Source organism: Castor canadensis, chromosome 13 (genome assembly GCF_047511655.1).
Source record: "Castor canadensis chromosome 13, mCasCan1.hap1v2, whole genome shotgun sequence".
NCBI classification, from domain to species: Eukaryota; Metazoa; Chordata; class Mammalia; order Rodentia; family Castoridae; genus Castor; species Castor canadensis.
In genome coordinates this window covers 117,358,220-117,379,462 of record NC_133398.1, presented here as the reverse complement: position 1 = coordinate 117,379,462, position 21,243 = coordinate 117,358,220, and the positions used below count along the sequence as shown (strand labels likewise).

Sequence of the window (21,243 nt, the reverse complement as noted above, 5' to 3'; positions counted from 1 at the left end):
GATTTATTGTGTATACACAAGCACATACATAAAATACTGAACATATATGTGCATATGTTTCACTTACTAGTAACTCCTTATTGTTAAAACACCTAATCACATCTCTGAATGGAGATAGAAAATATCTAATTTGTCCTTCAGTTATGCTATTATCAATCAAATAGATTTGTTCATTTCAATCTGAGGTACTCATAATTTCAGAGGTTTAGGCTGCAGGAAAATCCATGAAAAGCCTCCCTAATCCCTCTTTTGTCTTTACATTTTCACAACACACAGTACTAGTTCCTGGTACATAATTGTCCAATAGGAAGTGGTTGTATTATCAGAGTGAATGTCTACATGTCAGCTTTTCATACTAAAATTCCTAAATCAGAAGATATTAACTTTGTTAAACTAGTAAGGTAAAATTGACTTCAGTGCTATGAAGAAACTCAATGTATATAAAATAATAACTTGCAAACAGGGAAGGCACAAATCATAGTGTAAAACTTTTTCTAAGGTTGAAGTAAAATATAATCCCTCTCTGCTGAATTGTACTTTGTACGAGAACCAAAACATCATGTTTATTAGCATTTTATGAGAAGAGAGTGGTTTGTGTATTTCTCAATCATATTTTAATTATGGGCTTCAGTAGTAACTCAGGGACAAAGAAATGTCTAACATTATTTCAGGTTCTGAAGAAAAAATTACATATATGTGTACTCAATTAGAAAGGAATGTGCCAGTGACTATGGGATTTCACATTTCTGTAGAAGGATGGATTGGTTTTGGGATTCAAAGGCAGGGAAGAAAGAATACAGCATGATGATATTATAATTCCTTCTGTAGAAATGTGATACAAAAACGAACTTAGAAGTAGGAAAACAACTTCATAACTGGCTGCATAACTATCAAATTTAGCTAAATACAAGTACTATTACATATAGTCAAGAGGCAAATATCTTCCTGCCTTATAAACCCTAGAGGGAAATATTAACATTTCATTTAAAATATTTCCATTATGTTAAGTCATCCTGTGATGTAAAATAATAACTTAGTCTTATGGGATAACAGAAACTCAAGTTATGTGGTACTTTTATAGCCATACACATACCTTTAGAACTATTTAAATGGTAAACTTTTTAACAAACCCCCCAAAAGTGAATTATCAGCTTTAAGGCATTGCAACTTCATGGCACATATTATTGTCATCCAAATAAGCTCTACTCTGAACAAAGAAAAAGAAAAGAAATATCCTTTTTTATCTTAAAAAAATTCACAGCAATTAATTTCTGTGAGGGATTTCACTTCATACATAGTTATCCAAACCATAAAACCATATACACCCTTCCTATTTGTGCATTTAGAGGTAGGCCTTATTTTACAAATTCTGACTTGATTAATAAAAATATAGACCAAATACAGCCTAAAAATGCACCCAAATAAACACGATGCTTTCTAAACTGTGCTCAGCATCTATTCAGTTTGTCCACATAGTTCTGCACAAATCTTCCATGAATATATTGTTTACAAACAAATTTAGGTTCCATTCATTGAAAAGATGACTAGTTATCTATACTACTGAAATAAATAAAGGTTTTATGGTTCTTATGGCTTCTCCCATCCTCCAAAAATGGCACAACAGTAGTGTTGTTCGCACTTCCAGGTGACAGTACAGCTGTGCAGCCAACAGGCACTGACTGTACTACAAACATGACTGTGGACTATAAATTCTTGGAACTTGAAGGCAGTACAGGGTGGATAATGTGCAAAAACTGCAGGCCTACCATGCCAGATGCAGTGACAACAAGGGGTCCTGGAGTTTGTACTATGGATGAAGACAATGCTGAAGATACTGAGTTAATAACAGTTGGGGTTAAGACTGGATGACTAGAAGATGATGGAGATGTTGAAGTAGGAGATGGAGAGGATGCAGATGATGTCATGGAGACTGGAGTATATGAAATAGTGGTGTGGGGCATCCTGGTTTTGTTTATTAATAAGTCCACTAACTCAGTTTTTATTTGGAAGTGATCTACAGGTAAGTAGTCCTCTAGTGTCTACCCTTTCACATTATTTAAAATGGGAACAACTTTCATATTAGGGTAGTTGTGTACATTTGGAGCCTGTGGAGAGAAAAATGGAGCACATATTTCTCTTTTTTTATCATAGTTTCTATAGATGCATGATTGATTGCCTGAAAGTTTATTAATTTTTCTCTTTTTGATCTGGGACATAAATTCATTTCCCAGATATTTGAAGACTTATTCTAAGACAGTCCTAGACATTAAAATTGAAAGGACAAAAATACAAAACAGAGTAAGACAAGTCCTCTACCACAAAGCAATTTCATTCCATTGGGAGACACAAAACAATTGTTTAAAATAGACTAAAACCAGTGTTTTATGGGAGAAAAATGAGGACACAGGAATCTGAAAGTTCATAGTAAATTTCACAAAATCTTTTTTAAAGCACACTTTTTGAATACAAAGCAGTATCTACCTAGGGCTCTAGAAACATAATTTATTCAATTAAAAATCATTTTGTCAGTTTGATTCATCACTACATTATGAGTCTCCGTTTCCTGTTGTGAACTAATACCAATTTTCATTGAATACACTCAGCCTTCTTTTCTACATCTGATTTTCTATGATGTAAATGATTCTAACCTTACTCAATGCTATCAAAATCTGGAGAGAGAATATTCCCCAGCAATAATACTGGGAAAACTCACTACAAGGTTTATCCTTTCATGTTTGGTGCAGGAGCTACCAGGACCTATATACTCATTCTAAGCATTAAAAAAGGATAACAAGCCAAACAAAAATCACCAAATCAAACAAAATTCAGCATTCCTTCTAAAACATAAAGGTTTCATGAGAACACTGTATTTTTGTCAAAGAGATAAATAATTTCATTTTCAAAAACATTATATTATCCCTTGAAAGGATCCACATTAAAACTTAAAATTATTCAAGTACCTTTTAAGAAATGTTAGTATAAAATACATTCAATTGTCAACCAAGTTTAGTATAATAATATACTTCATAAAAGACAGTAGGTGTGAAAATGTAAATACAACATGATTTATATCATCACATATAAGTCTGAAAGTCAGTTTTACTCAATATAATTTAGTTAATAAAAAAATACACATAACATTCTAGTGCACATGTTCTTTGAAGTGTTCTGAGGACCACATTTGAGCTTTTCTAATCATGTAAAGTTTTTTTTTTCTGAATAGATATTTTAAAGTGCAGCTTCATCTTTTGGCATTTTGTTGAATGAATATAAGACACAATCCAAAACTTCCACTTGTTAGTTCCCAGAGTACTAGATGTGTTTCTCACAGACAGCCATTACGAACAGCTGAATTTTGTTACAGTCAGCCAGAGGATAAAAACAATCTTTAATGCTGGAGTATATTTTAATCTCCTGTAAGTCTTAAAAGAAAAATATTTCTTGACACCTCTCCCTCTGAAGAAAGCCCTCCAGAGATTCTTAAGAGTAATCAGGGTTGAGGGTCATTTGAATAATATGATGGTTAATGTTACCCAAGAATTATATGTTGACTGTTTCATCTTTAAAGTCTCTAGGAAATTTTGGAGATGTGGTCCTTACATATACATATTATGGTGACAACTATCTATCCATTATTTAAATAAATTATGTTCTATTTCACTTTTGCAACTTTTTGAGAAAAAATTTCATGGCAGTGTTTACAAAAAATTACAAAGTGACTTCCCTAACATTATAAGGTTGTCTGAACCATGAAAAGAATCTTCGTTGTGTAACTTGTTATGTGATACTATAGAGAGAAAATGAGACTTGAACTCCCAAATCTCTAATTTATTACCTAAACCATGCTACTTATTGGCAGTGCCACATTGGTGTCACCACTGCAGTTCTATATCTCAGATTATCAGTCTGTAAATGAGTAACATAAAGTCCAATCTTGTAAAATTGTTGTGGAGATTCACACATTCAGCATTTCTAATTATGAGAGACAAGCAATTCAGCAGAATTCTCCATTTTTAGAACTGAAAATTCCAAACAGAACCCACTCTATTAGTAAAACTATCTTAGGGGTTTGCTGACTCACTGAACACAGCATAAGATATACACTGATTAAGGATCTCACAAGCATAATCACTGCAGAGGAACAAGGTTTGGCAAACAACCGAATAGATGTGTGTTATAGAAACAGCTGAACAAGTCACCTTCAGAGGTTCCTTCTGGTTTTAAAATTTTCCTTTGAAATACAGAAGACAGTTATTTGACAATGTGTTTCCCTATATTTTCAGTTTAATTAATCTGATTCACAGGAAGATCATTTAACAATTGATGGAATGAGTGTACTATAAATGTTTAGTATCATTTCTTTTTTATTTTATTATTTTTCTTTATTCATTTATTCAAATGTACACAGATTGTTTGGGCCATTTTTCTCCACTAACCCCCACTCTGTGCCTTTCCTGTTCAGCCCCATCACTTCCAGGCAGCAACTGTTCTGCTCTCTTCTCTTTTGTTGAAGAGAAGACATAAGCAATAATAAGAAAGCCAGCATTTTTGCTAGTTGAGGTAAGGCTGACTATACAGTGAGAGTCCTAGAATTGTGTCCATGTACATGTGTATTATAACCCAAATTGAAACATTTCTACCTGACCTTTTCACTACCTTCTGGTCACCATCCCATGTTGACCTCTCTCATTTTAAGGTTACAGTATTAGCTCTTCTGCAGTGGAGACATCAAACACTTTCAAGTTTTGGGTTTCCTACCCTTCCCTATTCCTCTTGTATGTGTTCTCCTTTTACCATGTAACCTGAGTCTAATAATTTTACTGCATTTGTTTTAGATCAAAATCTGCATATGAGGGAGAACATATGAGTTTTGACTTTCTGAGGCTGACTAACTTTGCTTAAGATGATGTTCTCCAGTTCCTTCCACTTACTTGCAAGTGATAGTATTTCATTCTTCTTCAAGGGTGAGTAAAATTCCATTGTGTATAAGTACCACATTTTCTTAATCCGTTCTTCAGCAGTGGGGCTGAAGAACAATGTTGCAATGTTGAGGCACATTCCTTCTATTCCTAGTTGCCTTAGCACTTTTATCATGAAGTGATGTTGGAACTTATCAAAGGCTTTTTCTGAATCTATTGAGATGATCAAGTAGTTATTGTCTTTCCTTCTATTAATGTGCTGTGTATTACATTTATATATTTGCATATGTTGAACCACTCCTGCATCCCTGAGATAAAGCCAACTTGGTACTGATGATTTTTCTGATGCGTTGTTGGATTCAGTTTACCATTATTTTAATGAGGATTTTTCCATTGATGTAAGTTAAGGAGATTGGCCTATAGTTCTTCTTTTTGGATGTGTCTTTGGTTTTGGAATGAGTGTGATTCTGGCTTCATAGAATGAGTTAGGCAGTTTTCTTCCCTTTCTATTTCATGGAAGAGTTTAAGGAGAGTTGGTATTAGTTCTTCTTTAAAGGTCTGATAGAATTCAGTAGAGAATACATCAGGTCCTGGACTTTTCTTTTTTTTGGGAGACTCTGTTTTGCTGCTTCAATTTCATTTCAAGTTATAGATATATTTAGGTTGTTAATATGCTCTTGGTTTAATTTTGGATGGTCATACCTATCTAGAAATTTGTCCATTCCTTTAAGATTTTCAAGTTTTTTGGAATATAGGTTCTCAAAGTAGTCTCTGATGATTCCTTGGATATCCATGGTGTTTCTTGTTATTTCGCCATTGCATTTCTGATTTTACTGACTTGGGTTTTTTCTCTCCTACTTTTAGTCAGATTTGTCAGGGGTCTGTCAATCTTGTTTATTTTTTCAAAGAATCAACTTTTTGTTTTATTGATTCCTTGTACAGATTTTTTGTTTGTTTCTATTTCATTTTTTAAAATTTCTATACTTTTGCTTGTTTTGGGATTTGCTTGTTCTTGTTTTTCTAGGAGTTTGAGATGTAGCATTAGGTCATTGATTTGAAGTCTTTCTGACTTTTTAATATATGAACTCTTGGCTATAAACTTTCTTGTCAGGACTGCCTTTGCTGTGTCCCATAGGTTCTGGTAGGTCATGTTTTCATTTTCATTAACTTTGAGGAAGCTTTTAGTTTCCTCTTTTATTTCATCAAAGACCCACAGATCATTGAGCCCTGTGTCATTCAGCTTCCAATTGCTTGCATATTTTCTGCTGTTGTTTTTCTTGTTGCATTCTACTTTTAATGCATTGTGATCAGATAGAATGCACGAGATTATTTCTATTTTCTTATATTTGCTGAGGCTTGCTTTATATCCTAAATATGGATCAGAAGTTCCATAGACTTCTGAGAAAAATGTATGTTGTACAGATGTTGGATGAAACATTCTGTAAACATCAGAGAGGTCCATTTGATCTATGGTGTGATTCAGTTCTAGAATTTCTTTATTGATTTTTTTTTATTTGGATGACTTATCTATTGGTGATGGGGGTATTAAAGTCTCCCACTAACACTTTGTGGGAGTCTATATGTGCTTTTAGGTTCTTCAGAGTTTTTGATGAAATTGGTGCACTGACGTTGGTGCATACAGGTTGATATTTGTTATTTCCATTTGCTGTATTTCTGCTTTTATTTCATCTGATCAATTTAATTTTGAAGTCTACTTTGTCTTAGATAGATATTGCTATTACTGCCTATTTTGGGGGGCCATTGTCTTCATAAATTTTCCAGCCTTTCACGCCAAACCATTGTTTCTTTCTGTCAATGTGATGGGTCTTCTATAAGCAGCAGATTGTTGGATATTCCTTTGTAATCCAGTTTGCAAAATTGTGTCTTTTGATGCGGGGGTTAAGTCCATTGACATTCTATGTTAATATTGGTAGGTATGTGGTGATTCTTCTCATTTAGTTGTTTTTGCTTTTTAAAGGTTTGATTGCATGCTGCTGAATTAATTTTACCTTTTGATTTCTTCTCTTTTCTTCCACATGTGCTGCTGAATTAGCACCCCACCCTCCGGCCACTAACAACATGCATGCACACACACATGCCCTCAGGGGCTGGAACAAACATCACTTGTGTTTATTTCCACAACCTCACTGCACCGGAAAGACTATTTTTAGTTTATACTTTGTCCATAATTTTGTCCCAATACAGATCACTTTTTCTAGAAGTTGATACTCACTCTTAGTTACAGTTGCAAAACAAGAAGGCTGTGGTATCCCTCCATACACACACACACACACACACACACGCACACACACTCACACATGCATGCACATGCACCTCTTCTTCACTAGCCCATCTTCTGTCTACCTCCTGTGGTGTTTGGGGCCGTTTTCACCTCCCCCAGAGCATGGAAGACATGGGGTGCAAGCAAGAGTGAAAAGGCCCAAAGACCGAAATGGGAAGCCAAGGGTTTCCAACCCAGAGCATGTCTGACCAGAATATGTGCAAGCACTGGGAGCCTGGGAGAGGCAAGCAGGTGTGAGAGCAGGCCTCAGGCCTCAGATGTGCTGGTGCATGCCAGAGCAAAAACAAACTAGGAAGTAGTGTGGAAAGAGGAGTGTTCTCAGGACCTGGAATCCCCATGGCGACAGTAGCAAGGAGGGGGCCGTCTGTCCACCCCTGAAGTCCTCCAGGAAGGATGGCAGGGTCAAGTTGGGAACACTGTCTTCTGGAGTCACCAGAGCACTGTATTGGCAGCTAGCTCTGGGCTCTGTCCTTGGTGCAGAAATCCCATCTGCTTTCCTTCCCCACTCTCAAGCTTACCTTTCTCTTCCCCTGTGTGCTGGAAAATAATAAATAGTAGCCAAAGATGTCCTTATGATCAACGTTCCAGACTGTGAGCCTGGAGAAGCCTGGGTGTGAGACTTGGAGAGGTGAGAGTTGATATGAATGAACTTGGTTCCTGCCAGATGGTTCAAGTAAGTGCTTAAGTGTTTAGTTTTTACCTCAACAACAGCCAGGGCGATTTTCAGGTAAATAACAAAAATAACGTTGTTTAGATCTCATTTTCTCAAGCTTCCTGAAATAAAATAAATCAAAATTAAAAGCTCGAGTATCATTTAATTATATTGTGAATAGTGCTTTGAAGTAAGTAGAACAACATCTCTAAACAAATTATGACTGGACTAGGAAGAAATTATTAGATTGAAATTTCATTTAGACTCAGAAGACACTCTGCTTCACTCTGTAATCTGTTATGCCTCATCTGATTTGTGTACTTAATTCAGTTTGATGAATTTATTAGTTCTGTTAATAGTGAAAAACTTAAGCAGCACTACAGGCTAATATATTGTGTGTATTATAATTTGTATGTCATTGTGGAAAGGGTGATATCTATAGAAATCTTTTGTTATTGTCAGTATAGGAGAGATAATTATCATGCAAGCCTTGGAGGGTTTCAGACCAAACTGCACAGCCCATGTATCTCACTAGTCCATTAACATATCATCATGGCAATTAGAACACTTCATCTGTGATATGATTTCAAAATTCAAATTATATTCTAATTTAAAGAGGTTGTCTTAATCTTCAAGGATCTTTAGATGGTCTCATTAGTATAAACTGTTGAGCATCTCATAAGTCTAATAAAATTCCATAAGAACATTTTGGTGTGTTTTCTATCAATAAGAGCTGAAATGAAAGTGAAATAAATGGAAAAAATAACAGGAAGATAAATGTTTTCACCTACCCAGTATCCCCAGATTATTATAGCAAGTGAATCACAGAAGAAACTTTTGGATATTGCAAGTTTTAAATTGTGTGTTTATGTGCTTAAATAAAAGCACGAGAATATCGAGGAGAAAACCCACAGGGGGAAATATTCTTCTCTTCCATTAGGTGTGAACTGGTAGACAGAAGAACAAAACACTACTCTGAGTTAGATGTAAAGAAGAAAAGCAAGCATGAGGATTTTTCAAAGCATTAATTGTGAAAACAGTTTGCTGAACTTGAATTAGAGTATCAAATATTTCAGGTGTTTTGGACATCTCCTTCTCCTCTCCTCCTTCATTGAGCTTAATCACTTGCAATAGTTGTATTAATGTGTGTTGTCACCTGGGAGTATTGAGAAATGCATATCATTAATATGAATTAATTTTGATTTTGATGGAAACTGACCACTGATCTCCAAAATGTTAAATACATGTCACCACTTCATATGGTTAATAAGCTAGTATAAAAATTCATGAAATAGAGAGGACACTGTTGAAATAACTGGACAAACTTTGTTTGATTTTGAATTTATTGAGTAAATGTAGCCTTTAAGGGAGAAGACTACCATGAGAATATTTTCCTGAAGATTAATATCCACATGTCCCTTAATTAACCTTAATATAACTGTTTTTTTTCTCTGAGCTATTTTCTCAGTGATATCTCCTACTTCAGATGGAAAAATTCTAATTATCAACTTGAGGTAAATTGATATGTGGTTGAAGACTGTCTCAAAAGTTTCTTTACCTGTATTTCCTTCTCCTTAGAAAGCACACATTTTTTTAAAAAGTTGAGTCAAAGTTAGACTTCTTCTTCTCTCAAAGTGACAAATGAATGTCAGTGATTGTGCTGCATTAGAGAGAAAATGCAATCCTTCCTTTATCACCCAGACTTGTACTCTTCTTGCAATCTCTCCTTTCAGGAGTTTCCAAAATACCAACATCCTAATGATAATATAAATAAAACCCATTTCAGTTTTCCCCAAGGTATTGCTGCAAATTACTTCAGCAAGTGTGGAATATGTAAGATTCTCTTGGGGGGAAGAAGGGGGCCAGCCTCCTTCCCTTCCTCCCCACTCCCCTGCTGGCAGGGGCCATCTAAATAACTGGAAAGTTGCCAGTAAACACAAGGTGGTGCATGGGGACCAAATGGCCCCAAATCAGGAGCCTGCTTACTATGACCTCAATATGCCCTTCTTTGCCCAAGCCCAGATCTTCACCCTGCCTTTGCAAACCTATAGACCTACTGGAGGAAACAGAAAATGGAGAGCTGGTTTTTAAAAAGTGAACGATAAGAAATTATCATCTGTGTGATTACATGAAGACTGTCTTTCTTCTTCCTAAGACATTTTGTTTTACAATAGCTTCTGTCCCATCTGCCTGCAGATGCACACAGATGTGAACCTTCTCCCTCCCAGGGACTGAGGAGGAATATACCAAGCTTTTTTGGCAGCATGTTCCCCACAGCAGATGCTGCCCACCCTGAAATCAATCCATGCCCCAAGCCATCCCATGTGGAGAAATCACTGTCTCCTCCTTAGTTCTGGGTCCTAATTGACTATTACAATTATATCCAGTCCATTCATATTTTATGATACTTAATGTGTTTTATTAAAATTTAATCTATTAAAAGCAGTGTGATTTCTTTGGATTTCAAACAGAATTGAATTGGACTACAAGAAAGATTTCTCAAAAGGCAGATCTGGCCCTATTCCTGCACCAATTCCCTCTTGATTTAGACAGGGATTAGGGGAGAAGAGAGGGAGAGGATGGATTCCCTTATTCCATTTTCTGTGTTGTAGGGAATTAAAGGAGATCAGTTCATCTGTTTCAGATTCTGAGTAGAAGATGAATGCCTAGAGCTTTCACCTAGGACTCTGTGGCTGGAGGTGGTAGGGTAAGAATTAAACTCCTCCAAGGAATTTGACCTTGAGATGAAAAAAATGAGAAGAGGAAAGGAATTATCCCTGAAAACAGACTTCAGGGGACACCCAGGACCTGGCTGAGAACTCGGGAACTAGCACACTATTGACCTGATGGGTTGAGATAGGGTTCTGTGATTTTGCTGAAGTATCTTTCTTCTTCTGAATAGGTACACCACTACCCACCACTTTTGCTCTCCACTGGCTCTCTGTGAGCCCCAAGTCCCCCTCATTTAGAATTTTAAGGAGCCCCTTCTTTGCCCAAAGATGCCAGACACCCATGCCAGCCTCTCCTCTATGCTTTCCCAGCTAACTCTCACTTCCAACATTCCAATGAAAGGACTCAGAAGAGTGTATACAGAGATCTCCACAACCAGCATTTCCCAGGTCTTTCTTGATGGAAATTCGAGTTCATAGGCTCCCACTTTCTCATGGAGTCCTGGCATGGACAAAATGTAGTGGCTACCAACACTGTAGAGAGAATGTTCTGGAGGATGGGAGAGACTCAGACTGGGCCCTGGTTTGAGGTTGGCCAAACAGGCCTCCTAGAACCCTGTCTAGGTTATCTGGGATAAAGGATGGCTTCCTTGCAAGGGAAGTGAAATGAAGGGAGGCAGGGTAGGAAGGAAAACATGTTCTCTCTGTTCTAGGTGGAGAAGAAGGTCAAGGCTCAGGTTCAAAGAAAGCAGACTGTGAGGCGGGGAACACAGAAGCTGGCAAGCCCGAGCCAGCTGAGGCCCTTAGATGCCATCATAGTTCAGCCTGGTGGTTTGCTGAGGCTAAGTGGAGCCCAGATCTCACAGGCAAAGAAAGCCAATTGGACCCATTAAGGACAAAAACCATTTGGAGCAAAAGCAACAGGCACCAAGAAACTAAATTTGCCCAGGGGGAAGGACTCAAGTTCTCTGTTCCCAAATCTAAACTCTCCAGAGAGCAGGGATGAGAATCCACACATTAATGGAGACAGAAGTGCCACCATGGACACATACATACACACTTGCCAACACTCACACACACTCATTCAGATGTGCCCATATGCTTTTCCCCTCCTGTTTTCATTCCCATTTAGGGGAGGGAGACAGACCTCATCCTTCTGCCCACCAGTAGGCTCACTTGTGTTTACTTGGCCAGAGAAAACTGTTCTTTTCTTGTGGCACTGAACTTCCTTGGTCAGTATATTTACCTCTTCATAAAGTTAAGCCCAGTCATGAAATCAAATGTAAAAGCACTGGAACAATCAGTGAAGACATCTGCAATCCATGGCACCTTCAGCTTCCTGGACCTTAAAAAATGCAACAAATCAAAACCTAATTACTTGAAAGAAATCCAGAAATCCCTCTGCAGAATTAGTCCAGTCATTTTTAGTAGCTTTTGTGTTTGGGTGCAGTGTTTGTGAAGTCTATACCTTTGGCCATGCTCTGGCTTCCTTAAGACTCAGGAAGCTTCACTGATGCTTGTTGCCCTTCACCTTGCCTTGGGGATTTAGTCCTGGACTAGCCTCTTACCTCCTGCCACTTATCATGGCAAGTAACATTTCTCTTCACTCAAGGAGAAGGACTCAAGTGGTGTGTGTAGTTAAACTTTTAGAAATCACATCCACTCTCTCTTCTTTGTCTTGCAGTTCACCAGGGCTCTATTTGATTTTGTGCAAGTTGCTTAATATTCCATCTGAAACCAGGCCTCCCAGTAAACACAAGCACAGATTGTTTGAAAGAAGGGAAGACTGTCATTTTGCTGGTGATGGAAAATTTGATTAAGTGATGACTTTTTTCTTCTCTCTAGGGAAGGTTTTCTTCTTTCTTTTATTCTTTTTCCCCCTTTTGACTGTCATTGTCTTCCTAATAACTAGGTATTAAGTTCTTGTTCTGACTAAATTTCTGACTTTTCAAGGACAAAATGCTAATAGGTTGACTGCAAAGATTACAAATACTTCTTAGCTACATAAGTAAGAATTGAGTGCATCAAACATGCTGAATTCTTTGTGAGCATTCTCTCTCTCTCTCTCTCTCTCTCTCTCTCTGTTTCAACTGCAGCAAAAGGATATTACAACAGTGCAACAAACTCACCTTTAAACTTTTGTTGTTTTTCAAATATTACATATGGTCCAAAATTTGCCTGTAAATCTCATATATGCAAAATTGTGTGAACCAAACACAGAAATTATAACATTTGTACCGCAAAATGTGTTAATGTGTCCCTCTGCCTTTCTGTCTGTGATATGTATATACATTTCCCCAAAATATATTTAAATAACATATGCTTTGGTGGATGCTCTAGCTTTGTACTTTTACTAGTATTTCATGATAAGAACATGAGATGACAATTCACCCTAGAACATGGGAAGAATTCTGTACTTTGAAAACAGTAAGAACTGTTTGTTCTCAAAGAACAAACAGTGTGTAGTTTGTGATATATGTGCCTACTGCACCCCTTCATTGGCTTTCAAGACCGGAGTTGGTATTATCAATATTATGCTCATCTCATGTATCTCTAGTATCATATTTCATTGGTCCTCCTGGCTACCACTTAATACTTAGGCTAGAATTTACAAGCAATCATTTCATAGTGACTCTGCCAGATGCCTTGATCTTTTTGCCCTTACCGTCCACATCAAGCTACCCATTTTCTTCACTTATGTCCATTGACTGCTGATTTCACCAGAAAGAGTAAAGAACATGAGCTAATTTCTCTTTAAATTGTAACTTACTATATATTTATATCATGCATCTGTAATAAATACAATAGCTTCACTTTCAACACCCTCTGCATTCTCCTGGTTTGGCTTTCCATAGAGCAGTCTGTGAAACTAAGAATTATATCTCCCAGTCTACAGCTCAGATGCTGGCTGTGACCAAAAGACAGAAGTGTTGGTTATTGATGCTGAGCAGGTGTGAATCTGTGGAGTGGCATTTCTCTAGGCCAACAGTTGTGTATGCTGAAATGGTATACTCCTGAAGTCTGTGATTTTCCTGGTATCTCCCTTTCTCCACTCCTTCCTGATTGTGTATAGCTCACAGCTTTCTTGGCAAGCTAATACTGCAGTGTGGTCCTGGGAGTCATTCCCAGAATTTCAACTTTACCAAAGATTTAAAGTATCCACCAGTATTCAGTCTCTTTCCTATAATGTCTTCCTCCAATGTCTCTCTTCTTTCAACATCTTATTTTGGAAATGACAGTTGCACATACTGTTTTCTTTTTCTTATCACCCATCAATTCTTAACTTCTGCAAAGGTTATTTCAGTCCTTAAATTTCTGCTAATGGTGCTTCTTCTTTGGAGACCAGTGACCTTCTAGTTTACAAGTTTTGCAGTACTTTTTTCAAAGGTACAGGCCTTAAACTTGGAATTTTGTATTTACACTACCAGTTCTCAACTCCATTTCTCATGTTGTCTGAACGTTATGAAAAATTGCATATTCCTTCCCCAGGCTATTGAATGGATTAAGGAACCTTTTGAACCCAAAGGGTTTAGCATATTTCCTTATGTATAATAAGCCCTTTTTAAACATTAGCTAATAATACAATAATATCAACAATAACCTCTGCAGACTGTGAGAACTGGAAATTCTCTCATTCTCTCATTCTTCAAATTGATTAGCATAAATCTCAGCATAGGTAGATGGATAGATAAACAGATAGATACATATCTATATCCATCTATGAATCAGATAGATGATACATCTATATCTCTCTATTTAGCAAAAATAGATAGATACATAGATAGATAGATGGTATGATGTATTTAGCACATTAGAGTATTATGTTAGTGTGTGCTACTATAACAAAATACCTGAGATTGGGTAACATTTAAAGACCAGACATTTATTTCCCACAGTTCTTGGGGCTGGAAGTACATGATCAAGATGCACATGAGGGCCTATTTTATTTCTTTTAAGATGGAGCCTTGTTGCTGATCCCTGTCCTCACATGGCAGAAGAGCAGAAGTGAACCCACTTCCTCCAGCCCCTCTATAAGGATTTAAATCACATCATGAGGGCTCTGTCTTCATTACTTAATCAACTCAATCATCTTAAGCTTTTAAGCTCTTCACCTCTTAATATTGCTACATTAGTTAATAAAGTTCAATGCATGGACTTTTGAGGGGAGAAACCATCATTCAAACCATGGCAAGTACTACTGATTAGTAGGAAGGAAACTGGGAATTATATTCATTGACATAATATAGGCTTCAAAAGATTTCATTGTGTCTTGTGAACACTACTTACAGTATCACTGAGATAAAGGAGAAAGATGTTTATAATAGTTAAAATTGAGACAGTCTAAATGTCTAAAATTATATATGTAGGTGAATAAACTGTAGCACAACTATACTATTACAAAGCCACCATAATTACATTTTCAGAGGATATTTAATGGTATGGGAAAATTATTTAAGGTGAGGCAAATATGATACAAAACAATAATTATTTTTGTTCAAAGTAAGTGCAAAGATAGAAAGTAGCAAAAAAATTTTTTCTATTAGCATGTTGCACTGTGGTTTGAATTTTCCAAATTGTTGACAATGAGCACTTACTCCTCTTAGTACCAGACTTATAAACAGGTTGAGATACAGAGTTTTAGGCTGTACACTTTCCATGTAAGATTCTTTGCACCTCTCATTTACAGTGTTAAACCAAGTAATCCATCAGCTGAACTCACCATCACTAGATATCCTGAATGTATAGATTAGAGATTACATTTAATTGACATCAGAAAATACTTTCCATCTAAGTTTTATAGTACATCTCTGAAGTATGGAAAGCTCATAGGCTTATATAAAGGAGCCAGTCTTGATTGTCACACACCTAGTTAAGTATCCCACAAATGACCCTTTACAGATGGGCTAAGTCATCTTCAACTGCAGTTCATATGGCCCCTCTTTGCCTCGTGCAGGACCAAGATGCTTCCAAAGAACAAGAGACATGAGAAGAAATGGAATATTATCAGTTTTCTTTTTTTCACCCTTTATAATTTTTTATTTTTGTAGTGTTGGGGCTTGAACTCAGGGCCTACACCTTGAGACACTCCACCAGCCCTTTTGTTGTGATGGGCTTTTTCAAGATAGGGTCTCACAAACTATTTGCCTTGGCTGGCTTTAAACCATGATCCTCCAAATTTCTGCCTCCTGAGTAGCTAGGATTACAGGCATGAGCCACCAACACCTGGCTCCCTTTATAATTTTTTATTGCAGAAAAGATGTACATTTGGTTAAAAGTAGACTTAGAAAGTTAAAATAGGATCTCTCTTCTCATAAGCAAGATTCTTCTACCTTGGACTGCCTAGATAATATATACTTGGAGAATGTTTGCACACTAGTTTTTAATTTACAAACCAATAAACAACAAAGATTGGACTTATGCATAAGATGGTACAGTAATTTCAATCTTTGACCACCCCATTAGCTGCAGACACATGGAAAAGTAAAATAAAATATGAGAAAAAAAGCCCATAGCAGCATAAGAAAGGAAGATTACTGGTTCCACCTTACCCCACATACCAGAGACAAGGAGATAACATAGACAGTATTTTCATTTTTAAGCAAAACACTCAAGATTTTATGCCCATGATTATGTGGGAAAACAGTTTCTGGATGGGTGATTAGAAACAAGGATTCAGTTGCACATATATCACATCACTTCTCAAGACAAAGATTTAGGTATGAATTAATGTCAATATGTAAACTTATACTCTTCCATCAATCAAAGAACACATGGACAGTGGACCAAACATCTAAGGTTGGTTGGTTTTAATCTAAGGCAAGAGTTATATGAACCATATATTTCTCTTTAACATCTCATAGTGTCGTTTATTTAATAATTAACTACAAATTACTAATTTAAATTCAAATATTTCTCAATTGAAACTCATGATGGAGGACCCTAAAAAACTAGAAAGTTCTTCTTACTCTTCTAAAACCAAATGGTCACATAGACTCTTCAGGGAAAAATGCAGTAAAATTAATTTCATTATGAAATTAATTTGCAACTGAATTTGTTGAATCAACACAAATTATTTTCTCAGATTACCAACCTGATTTTCCAAATTACTTTTTCTCTATGATTTCCCTGAAAAATATGCTTTATATTGATTTTTGGGTAAAGAGACTATTCAATGTTAAACCAAATATGCTAAATTAAGGTAAAGTCTAATATTAGATGATTATAATTGAAATTTCATTTCACTGCCAATGAAATTGGCACACAAATGATTGGTGAAGTTAGATGGGACATTTAAACATAAAGATTAGTGACTGTTTTCATCCTAGGACTTCAGAAGATAAGAAGCTGGCTGGGAGATCCCATAGAAGTAGTTTGTGAAATAATGTGACTATTTCTAACAGTGTATAATTGTATAAAATATCCCATTGAGTAGCCCATTGCTTCTGCTAAATCAACTAAAACAAAAAATGCATATTTACATAATGAAAATTCTGAAGACATTGGGAAACTGTGGAAGCAATGAACTTTGGAAGAACAAAAATTGTAGGTAATAAGTAGCCTTTCCTAGTTGAAGATTAAAAGCTCTTTTGTTCTTCCCTTGGGCAGCATTTGTTCTTTCAGGGACTGAGTTGCAAAGCACACATGGTGCAGATAAAGGGGCTTCACTGCAAAAGGGAAGTCAGAAGAACTTCCATGGCTGCCTGTATTAGCATGACATACTGAAACAAAAGAATACCAAATCTATGGTGTGTTTTCTACATAACATATTTTCTGGTTTCTGGGACAACAAGAAAGGCAGGGTAGGTGGGCCATGAAAGAAGAATGAAATTCTCTACTATCATCTAAACCTCAGGGATCAAAGGAAGGCCAAAGAGCTGAGTTCAACTTCTCTGAAAGGTAGAGTTGTGAGTGCTAAGGAGAGAGAAACCTGCTAGGATCTCAATCAAAACCCTGCCTATGGGACCATCTATGAGATATGGGGGTCACTAGCAAATATTGCATGGAGCTTTATCTACATAATCAATCAGATTAAGAAATCTACCATTTGATCCAGCAATTCCACTCTTGGGGATATACCCAAAAGACTGTTACTCCAGAGGCACCTGCACATCCATGTTTATTGCGGCACTATTCACAATAGCCAAGTTATGGAAACAGCCAAGATGCCCCACCACAGACGAATGGATTAAGAAAATGTGGTATCTATACACAATGGAATTTTATGCAGCCATGAAGAAGAACGAAATGTTATCATTCGCTAGTAAATGGATGGAACTGGAGAACATCATTCTGAGTGAGGTTAGCCTGGCTCAAAAGACCAAAAATCGTATGTTCTCCCTCATATGTGGACATTAGATCAAGGGCAAACACAACAAGGGGATTGGACTATGAGCACATGATAAAAGTGAGAGCACACAAGGGAGGGGTGAGGATAGGTAAGACACCTAAAAAACTAGCTAGCATTTGTTGCCCTTAATGCAAAGAAACTAAAGCAGATACCTTAAAGCAACTGAGGCCAATAGGAAAAGGGGACCAGGAACTAGAGAAAAGGTTAGATCAAAAAGAATTAACCTAGAAGGTAACACCCACGCACAGGAAATCAATGTGAGTCAATGCCCTGTATAGCTATCCTTATCTCAACCAGCAAAAACCCTTGTTCCTTTCTATTATTGCTTATACTCTCTCTACAACAAAATTAGAGATAAGGACAAAATAGTTTCTGCTGGGTATTGAGGGGGGGAGCGGGAGGGGGTGGAGTGGGTGGTAAGGGAGGGGGTGGGGGCAGGGGGGAGAAATGAACCAAGCCTTGTATGCACATATGAATAATAAAAGAAAAATGAAAAAAAAATGTACTTACTATAAAATCCATAGATTTATGTGAGAAACAGTGATTTATTGATGATGACTAAGAATGATGGATAGAGAAGAGGTCTGTATCTTCTTATCTATTATGTGTGTGTGGTAAATATTGTTTCTTCACAGTATGCAGACATCACCTTTTACTGTTCGTGTCCAGGAGCCATCTCTTCATGCTCTTTATTGTTAAATATACAGTTCTGGACTGGTTTACCTTTCTCACTGTAAGGAAAATGTAGCTCCTTGAATCTGATCATGCTGAAGCAGTGTAGATGCTCCTATTACTGCAGTTTATTTAATGCAATGTTTGTTTAATGTATATTGCATCATTGTTCATGATGCCACATGATCCATCCTGCTGCCATGAATACTGGTTTCCATTGACCTGTCAGTGTTGTTATGCTTTGTTGATGATGACATACAAAGCAAGTTTTACCCACAATCTGTAGAAAAATGTGAATTCCAATATTTTCTGCTAATATTAACTTTACTGCTTAAACTTTTGTAGAACAGGTGTAGAACAAATATTCTGTCTCCATTTTCCCTTGAACTTTATGAGATAAGTGTCTTTTTGGATTGTGATCTTTTTCAACACTGTTCATACCTCTGCCTTCCATACCCCACCACTGGCAGGGAGGATAAGTGATGCCCAAATTGGCAGAAAAAAAGAATGGTCTCACCTCACTCAAGTATACATATTATTCTTTCACCACAGCATAAAAGCAGTCCAGCAGGACACGACATCACCACATCTGTCTGTCTAGGAACAGAAGCAAGAGAAGAGCTCATTGCCATGGTGAAGCCAGGTCTCAAAAACTCTCAGAGGACAAATGCATGGCCATCTAAGATACCTGGCATGTGCTACAATCTGCAAAGAGGATGGGGTAATCACCAATAGAGTCAGAGCTGGAGGCAAATTGGAAAAGATTAGTCCCCCATCGCTTCCTGCCACAGTTCCCTTGAGTGCAGTAGACTTGAGGTAACACTGGTCATAAGGAAGATCAGCAAAAGTCAGTGCACATGTGCAGACACTTGGCTTAAGTCCAAAGGTTGGCAGTGGGCCACTCATCATCCATAACAGGAGCCTCATGTTGTGTCTAATGCAGTGAGAATAACCCAAAATCACAGTGATAGCAGAATTCTGGGGACCTTATCTTGTTATATTTGGTGAAAGAAATTCTACAGTGATCAGCAGTAGTGATCCAATTGTCAGGTGGCCCTCATACAACAAGGGTCTGGCCAAGAACCAACAATGACCCCTTAACCTCAAATCATGGCTCTCTCTGTGGTATCTGGTTGAACCTGTGTATAAGTGTAGAGGTTCTAAAAACAAGCTGAGGCAAAGGAAAAGTATCAGGATCCATCGTAATATATCTGGAAGATTCTGCATAGAAGTACTTGGTGAACCACTGTGCTCCTGGTGTTCATGTGGCCTCTTCACCTTTTTCACCAGCCTATGGTACATATGAAGTATAATTTCTATATTGATTACTCAAGCACCAACTCACCCCGGGTTGTGTGTGACCTTGTGAAAGAGAGTGTCTGTGTTTGTGGAGGGAAATAATAGACACAGCTGTGTTGAGTGCTCAGAACTCTGGGGCCAGTCACCCTAGGAAGAGGGCACTTCATTCTCTTTCATCCCTTGGTAATCTGAAACCATAATGAACCCTGCATTGCTGTGGTTCTGATAAGAGATCTGGTAGTGCCATCTTGTTCGCTTTTGAGGTAGCTAGGATCTGTTGGGGAAAAGTTTATAATTGCTGACCTTTGCCCAGCTTAGGAGGGGTTTTGCCTCCTTGGATGCCAGTTTACATTCCAAAAGGCATGATTCATGTAGTTCAGGGTGTCCTGTAAGGAACTAGATTTTAGGCATATGATAGGTGACCATAGGGTATGTATTAGGGGCTTACAAACTTTAGCATGGGAATAGTATCTTCTTTGGTGGTTATTAAAATTTCTTTAGGAATAAATAGAGGAAAAGATTAGATAGTAATGTAAACATGATATGCGCTATCTAATTGGAAAAAAAAGATTAAGGCTTAGTTATACTTATTGAATTCTGCCTCAATAAAAAATACCTTTACCATCAATCTAAACACAGAATTCAAGAAATTAGTTACATCTGGGAAGGAGGTATGGATTAGGACAGATGAGATTACCAGCATGCAATTTAATGTTAAGGGTCTAGTTCTATGTAGTCAACATGTGGTCCCTAGACCAGCAGAATTGGCATCACTGGGAAATTTATTAGAAAAGAAAATTCTTCAACTCAAACCCATCATTATTGAATCAAAGATGAGGCCCATCAGTCTGAGTTTTAAAAGCTTTCCAGATGATTCTGATGAATTCTAAAATTTAAAACTATTGATCTAGTTTTTGAATTGACATGTATGTTTACATGCATTGATCTTATAATTAAAAATAAAATCAAATTAAATGAACAAGTGAAAGGATCCTGCATGGTACAATGGGGACTGGGTGTCAAGGTCCAAAGATTATGTTTTTACCCGATTTTATGCAGTTGAAGTTTATTGTAGAGAAAACAAAATCTCAGCAACCCATTGATCTTGATATGTCAACACCCACTTCTAAGCCAACACAAAAGTAGAGATTCATAGCAGATATCTTATCAACATGAAAACAAGAGGCCTGGGATACAAGAATTGAATGCTAATTAGGAAATCGAGACAAAGGATAGTTCTGAAATTCAGAGAGAAAGCCACTCTCTCCTTTTCATTTAATTAATTCTGTTCACTATTTCCCCTGCCACCTCTAAGGCTTTCCTTCCATTTTTATTTAGAGGAAAATTTGAGGAGTGTGGGTAGTAAATCATATTTAAAAGTC

At 37.1% G+C, this 21,243-nt stretch overlaps 1 pseudogene; it reads right to left on the bottom strand.

The window, feature by feature from the left end:
- Positions 1 to 1,544: 1,544 nt before the first annotated feature.
- LOC141415508 (Krueppel-like factor 12) lies at positions 1,545 to 19,489 on the bottom strand (annotated as a pseudogene).
- Positions 19,490 to 21,243: the final 1,754 nt, after the last annotated feature.